This window comes from Salmo salar, chromosome ssa14 (assembly GCF_905237065.1).
Source record: "Salmo salar chromosome ssa14, Ssal_v3.1, whole genome shotgun sequence".
Classification (NCBI taxonomy): domain Eukaryota; kingdom Metazoa; phylum Chordata; class Actinopteri; order Salmoniformes; family Salmonidae; genus Salmo; species Salmo salar.
This window is the reverse complement of record NC_059455.1, coordinates 32,366,439-32,374,139: the sequence shown is the minus strand read 5'-3', so window position 1 is coordinate 32,374,139 and position 7,701 is coordinate 32,366,439. Positions and strand designations below refer to the sequence as shown.

Sequence of the window (7,701 nt, the reverse complement as noted above, 5' to 3'; positions counted from 1 at the left end):
TATACAGTATTCATATTGTATGTACAGTATATTATTATTCTTTCTATGTCCTCATGGACCCCTGTAAATGTAATCAGAAGGTAACGGTATTAGCAAAGATAAATCTGCATTCATCTTAAATAGCTTTGTAAAATATAATCATGTCTGTTTGATACTGTTTATATACAGCCATAAACATTCACTAATCCTTATCTTTCAAGTTTTTCCCGACTCAATTTTACAAAAAATACCAAACATTTTTGGACTTAACAAATACCAGGATCATAAAGGTATGATAAATGTAAAGTTATATTGTGAGATGAACACCAAAAGAATGTTGAGCATCATTGAAACATTGCCTTGTGACAGCATATCAGATCTTTTGGGAACTAACTTGACTGCCTCTTTGGTTAACTAATGTTTATTTGTTGTGACTAAGCTGACACCAGTGTTGTGAAGGGAAGATTGATTTCCTTAAAAAGTCATTCTGTTGGTTTGGTGCCATGCCAAAGAAAAGGTTTGACCAGGCTGCATTTATAAACACACCCTACTACAATCGGGCTCAAGACAGGAGGTGTTTACACAGCAGAATTTTCTAGAGATTTATACCTACAGGCGTGTGTGGCTCCTCCAGACTGGAAGTCTTACAACAGACACATCTGGAGTGTTTATATTGGGGCCCCAGACCCGCTCAATTGTCATGTGTGGCCCTTGGCTCTTTGTCTCTTAACCACTACAGTGGGGAGTGGGGATCCCATGTGTCTGAAAGGCTTGGTCGGGGGTCCTTGATGCCATGACGACTGCTCCAACAATATAGACTTCTCCCTCTCAGCTTGGCGAAACCCTATCATGTTTAAGCATATACTCTCCGATGAGATCACCCAAGTAGACCTGGGTTCAAATGGTATTTGTTTTAATTCAAATATGTTAATGTTTTGATGGAGTCTGCCTGGAGTACCAGGTGGGCGGGTTTTGACTTTTTGGACTATTCTATTAGTTTGATTGTGCCAGGCAAGCTCAACCAAGCCCAGACAAAGTTTTGCAATTAAAACACATAATATTTGAAACCAGGTCTGACTTGGCGCCGAAGAGGCCTCAATAGCTATCCATCCACAGTGGGAGAGAGTGTAGAAGCACAGGCTGACTTGATCACGTCAATGGCTGGCTCTTGTGGAGACATTTGTGATGGATTGTAAAGGAGGTCAATTGAGGATGTAAAGTTGCCCGAAAAATCCTGCAGAATAATGTTTAGAGCCGTGAAAGCTCTGTTTCAAAATGTAGATAAATTGACGCTGTAAAAGCTGAATGTGATAGGTCATACTAACGATACACTGTGTTTCAATCCCTCACAACACTGGTGTCAGCTTAGTCACAACAAATAAACATTAGTTAACCAAAGAGACAGTCAAGTTAGTTCCCAAAAGATCTGATATGCTGTTTAATACAAGGCAATGTTTCAATGATGCTCAACATTCTTTTGGTGTTCATCTCACAATATAACTTTACATTTATCATACCTTTATGATCCTGGTATCACTCTTACAAAAACAACTACACTATTTAAAATAATAAAAGGCTAATGACAAAGGTGTGGACTTGCTATAATTAACTGTTTGTTCTAACTTGCCTTCGCGTATTGTCTTACCATGAAATAAGTGCAATATAGGTCTTGTCTTATTGGTCTGCCTATCTCCATGTTAATCTATCTCAGTGGAGGCTGCTGAGGGGAGGACGGCTCATAATTATGGTTCGAATGGAGTCAGTGGAATGGTATCAAACACATCAAGGTTTCCATATATACAGTTGAAGTCAGAAGTTTACATACACCTTAGCCAAATACATTTAAACTCAGTTTTTCACAATTCCTGACATTTAATCCTAGTAAAATTCCCTGTTTTATGTCAGTTAGGATCACCACTTTATTTTAAGATTGTTAAATGTCAGAATAATAGTGGAGAGAATGATTTATTTCAGCTTGTATTTCTTTCATCACATTCCCATTGGGTCAGAAGTTTACATACACTTAATTAGTATTTGGTAGCATTGCCTTTAAATTGTTTAACTTGGTCAAACGTTTCAGGGAGCCTTCCACAAGCTTCCCATAATAAGTTGGGTGAATTCTGGCCCATTCCTCCTGACAGAGCTGGTGTAAAGGAGTCAGGTTTGTAGGCCTCCTTGCTCGCACACATTTTTTCAGTTCTGCCCACAAATTTTCTATAGGATTGAGGTCAAGGCTTTGTGATGGCCACTCCAATACCTTGACTTTGTTTTCCTTAAGCCATTTTGCCACAACTTAGGAAGTATGCTTGGGGTCATTGTCCATTTGGAAGACCCATTTGCGACCAAGCTTTAACTTCCTGACTGATGTCTTGAGATGTTGCTTCAATATGTCCATATAATTTTCCTACCTTGTGATGCCATCTATTTTGTGAAGTGCACCAGTCCCTCCTGCAGCAAAGCACTCCCACAACATGATGTTGCCACCATCGTGCTTCATGGTTGGAATGGTGTTCTTCGGCTTGCAAGCATCCCCCTTTTTCCTCCGAGCATAACGATGGTCATTATGACCAAACAGTTCTATTTTTGTTTCATCAGACCAGAGGACATTTCTCCAAAAAGTATGATTTTTGTCCCCATGTACAGTTGCAAACCATAGTCTGTCTTTTTTATGGCGGTTTTGGAGCAGTGGCTTCTTCCTTGCTGAGCGGCCTTTCAGGTTATGTCGATATAGGACTCGTTTTACTGTGGATATAGATACTTTTGTACCTGTTTCCTCCAGCATCTTCACAAGGTCCTTTGCTGCTGTTCTGGGATTGATTCGCACTTTTCGCACCAAAGTATGTTCATCTCTAGGAGACAGAACGCATCTCCTTCCTGAGTGGTATGATAGCTGTGTGGTCCCATGGTGTTTATATCTGTGTACTATTGTTTGTACAGATGAACGTGGTACCTTCAGGCGTTTGGAAATTGCTCCCAAGGATGAACCAGACTTGTGGAGGTCTACAATTTGTTTTCTGAGGTCTTGGCTGATTTCTTTTGATTTTCCCATGATGTCCCAAAGAGGCACTGAGTTTGAAGGTAGGCCTTGAAATACATCCACAGGTACACCTCCAATTGACTGAAATGATGTCAATTAGCCTATCAGAAGCTTCTAAAGCCATAACATCATTTTCTGGAATTTTCCAAGCTGTTTAAAGGCACAGTCAACTTAGTGTATGTAAACTTCTGACCCACTGGAGTTGTGATACAGTGAATTATAAGTGAAATAATCTGTCTGTAAACAATTGTTGGAAAAAATGACTTGTGTCATGCAAAAAGTAGATGTCCTAACCGACTTGCCAAAACTGTAGTTTGTTAATGAGAAATTTGTGGAGTGGTTCAAAAACAAGTTTTAATGACTCCAACCTACAGTAAGGGGAAAAAGTATTTGATCCCCTGCTGATTTTGTATGTTTGCCCACTGACAAAGAAATTATCAGTCTATAATTTTAATGGTACCTACACAGCCTTGTGTAGGTCTACAATCTTGTCCCTGACATCCTTGGAGAGCTCTTTGGTCTTGGCCATGGTGGAGAGTTTGGAATCTGATTGATTGATTGCTTCTGTGGACAGGTGTCTTTTATACAAGTAACAAACTGAGATTAGGAGCACTCCCTTTAAGAGTGTGCTCCTAATCTCAGCTCGTTACCTGTATAAAAGACACCTGGGAGCCAGAAATCTTTCTGATTGAGAGGGGTCAAATACTTATTTCCCTCATTAAAATGCAAATCCTTTTATAACATTTTTGACATGCGTTTTTCTGGATTTCTTTGTTGTTATTCTGTCTCTCACTGTTCAAATAAACCTACCATTAAAATTATAGACTGATCATTTCTTTGTCAGTGGGCAAACGTACAAAATCATATTTATATATGTATTTTCTTCTTCTGAAGTTAGAATAGATAGGATTGCCAAAAGCACATTATATGGAGGAAATGTCTCCTCATAACACTTTGGGTTAATTACTTGTCTATCAAACAGATCCTGTTAAACTATTTCTGGAAAGAATCTAAATCAAAAGGTATGCAATCAAGAGTAAACAACATGTGTTTGTGTGAGAATGTACTGTATAGTAACATACTGTATGTCTCCATGGGCATGTCATGTGTAACGTGGATGGCTAATTCCCTCTGTCATATGCGTGTACTAAATGTGTTGACAGAATGACAAGGGAAACAACATGGCCACACCAGAGACAGAGGTCACTTAACAGCCATAAAACTTGACTCCTCATTGTCTAACTGCTAATAATACATTCCCAAACGTCATACAGTATATGTCTTACACATCCTTTTTCGTCACCGCACACGTTAATGCTTCAATCAAAGAGGAATACACTGATCCCAGTAGTCCCAACCTTGGCCTCCTCTTGTACATGCTCCTCTGACACTGGCTTTGATTTTCTAGAGTAGATAGTGAGACAGGAAAGACAACAATAGTTGAGCACAGAGGTTCTCTTTTTTCTTTGCTTCTGATTACACAAAGAAACTCTGGATTTCTGCTCGGAAGCACACCCAGGGCCAAGGGGCTATCAATTAAATCCCATAGAGTTCCCAGGGTAAAAATAACTTTTCACACCGTGCACATCTTTCTGACAACAGTGGTCTTTGTATGGGACTCCCTATTTCATTTTTCCCTGTTCCATCCCATTCTACAACCAATCCCATTGGGCCCAGATGTCAGTTCAATGTCTAGTTTTGATTTACATTTGCTTGAGTTGTCAACGAATGTGAGTTCAATGTTAAATCAACAAAAAATGTCACCATGTCATTGGATTTAGGTTGAAAGTTGGGGGGGAAGACTAAATGCCCTTATGTTTATGACTTTTTGCAAATCCAATCAGTTTTCACATTGATTCAATGACATCACATCGATTTTTTGCATTAAAATGTTGTGGAAACAACATTGGTTCAACCAGTTTTTTCCCAGTGGGATTCTACTGGTTCTCTCAGAAGGAAATGGGCTTCCACACTATGTGTTTAGATAACTTCTGGAAAATATTTTCCTGAACATTTCTTCAATACTGTATATGGCATTCTCACTCCTCAGGTGTTGTCAAAAACCACATGTTTACCCCACAATGTATCTCTTCAACTCCCTGCTCTACAACAGTATAGGCTACCGGTGAAGGAGAGATGATCCACAGTGTTTCTACATGTGTTTAGATATCTTCTGGACAATATTTGTCCTGAACGTCCATCCTGTGATATCTTTTCAACATATGGTTTTCGCACTCATTCATATGTTGTCAAAAACAACATGTTTATGAAAAAAAAGCTATGTGGGAAAAACCTTCACAGAAACAGAAATGCATGCATGAAACATTGTAAAGCTTTTGTGACATTATAAGAAGCATAGCATCAGATACAGTGGAACTCGAACAGTCGGATTCTAAGATTGAATGGATTCTTAGAGAGTCAAGAGAATTGTCTTTGACGGTGCCACACAAGCTGACATAATAGTCTAACCACACAAAACTAGACAATGTTAGGATTCTTATCTGCAACAAAAAGGAATATGGATTGACACACTTGAAAATGCTTGTCAGAAAAGCAAAGAGACATTTGGGATTCCTTAGTAGGTACAGACTCACAAGGGATTTGGTTTAAGGTGAGGGTTGTGGTTTCTCCTTTGGTCACACTGATCTTGTCTCGACTCGTTAACATTTGCAGCCCAGCAACGATCTGTAGAAATGGTTTGTTGAAGACATTGACACCTTGGAAATTTACAGACTGAAAAAAATGTCCCAAAATGATATAATCACTAGCTACGAAATGTAGGTTTTCCTTAATTTGTCAATATATAGAGATGTCCAGAAGCAGACAGCTCACATTTCCAAGCACTAATCATATATTTTTTTGTGTTAATATAAAAAATAAAATTTGATTCGTTTCAGGGAAATAGTTGTAATATTGAAAATCATCTCAAGGAATTGGCATCCCCTCCTTTTACTAAAACCATCACCATCCGCTCTGCAGTCATATAATATTATGAGACTTGGCAGATCGTGACCTTCCATACACCCACAGAGAACGGAGGCCGCCAGCCATATGAGAGCCCAATGGCTTCCCTTCCCATGCCCAAGAGGAACAGCCTCCTGAGAAACCATGGCTGGATGTGAGGAGGTGTTCGGTGGTGATCAAACACTTTGATGTGGCCACCCTGTCCAGGAGCTGCTGAAACAATGTGGAGAGAGAAACACTAGATGAGTGTTGGGAAGGCCGACAATGGAACATGTCTACCACCTACGGCTTGTGATCAATGGGAAAGCTATGGACGAACTGAAAACACTGTGAAAGGCAATTTGGAACGCTTGCATCAAATATCACACAGTCTCACATGCTCTACACTATCTCATAGAAATGGCCATGAATACTTTGGTGTTCTAAATCAATTTACTCATGCACTTCACAGTTGACGGTTACTCTCAAAGATCTGAGCACATTTTAATGATGGTGTTTATGTAACCAAGACAACTATCAACAGCTTTCAGCATCCGGTCAGCTTCCACCACCCTTAATTGACTAATTAATGAGGCTTCATCTAGACGCTGTCTCCAGCTTCACTCATATAGTAGCCGCTGGTCGCACCAACACACAGGTAACTGACAAAATAATGGAAACATTTGAGTAAATGAGGGATACAAAGTATATTGAAAGCAGGTGCTTCCACACAGGTATCATCCCGTCGTGCTTAGGGTCATCAATTATTTTGGCTACCATGGCTATGCCCTCATCCACAAGGCATGAGTGGTCACTGAAGGAGTATGAAAACTATGTAAACCCGATGCCATGGCCGTCTCAGTCACCAGATCTCAACCCAATTTAACACCCAATTTTATGGGAGATTCTGAAGCGGCGCCTGAGACAGCGTTTTCCACCACCATCAACAAGACACAAAATGATTGAATTTCTCATTGAAGAAAGGGTCGCATCCCTCCAATGGGGTTCCAGACACTTGTAGAATCTATGCCAAGGTGCATTGAAGCTGCCCAAGTGTAAAAATAGTATATTTTAATATATTACAAGTATACTAAAGTATACTTAAATATATAAATGAATAATATACTTTAAATACGAGATGTACTTTTCTAGTATTTTGAAGTATGCTACAAATATGATATCATCACACTTCAATACACTTTAAATTCATAGTTTTTTCAGTCTTTTAGTATAATATAAATATAATATAGTCAACCTTCTATACACTTGTTAAAAGTGTGCTTTAAATTAATTGTTTTTTTGTCTTTTAGTATACCATAAATATACTATCATCAACCTTCAATACACTTATTAAAAGTGTACTTTAAAAGTCATTGTTTTTCAGTCATTAAATATACTATATGTATACTAGGAATATACAAAAAAGTGATTAATTGTATTTAATATACTTAAATGCTAATAAAATACAAATAAATTGACATTAAAAGCATTAAATGTATTTAAAATGGTTCCAATTTAGATAATTTTAAATATACTTTAGTATATTTATCACAGACCTGTTTAAACATATTAAAATATATTAATGAAGCATGATTTAAGTATATTTAAATATATTTATTTGTGCTCATGTTGGCCCAACGCCCTATTAAGACACTTTATTTTGGCAGTGACCTGTAGTTTACATTACTGAAGCCAATACCACCTCATTAATCTGAAGTACAAAGCAAAGAACACAGAGTGCA

At 38.3% G+C, this 7,701-nt stretch overlaps 1 long non-coding RNA gene across 1 annotated transcript; it reads right to left on the bottom strand.

The window, feature by feature from the left end:
- Positions 1–3,729: 3,729 nt before the first annotated feature.
- Positions 3,730–6,186, bottom strand: LOC106569358 (uncharacterized). The gene is made up of 3 exons (XR_006758686.1): positions 6,030–6,186; positions 5,611–5,701; positions 3,730–4,420 (listed from the first exon to the last, which is right to left on the bottom strand). It is a non-coding gene; the product is annotated as an uncharacterized lncRNA (long non-coding RNA).
- Positions 6,187–7,701: the final 1,515 nt, after the last annotated feature.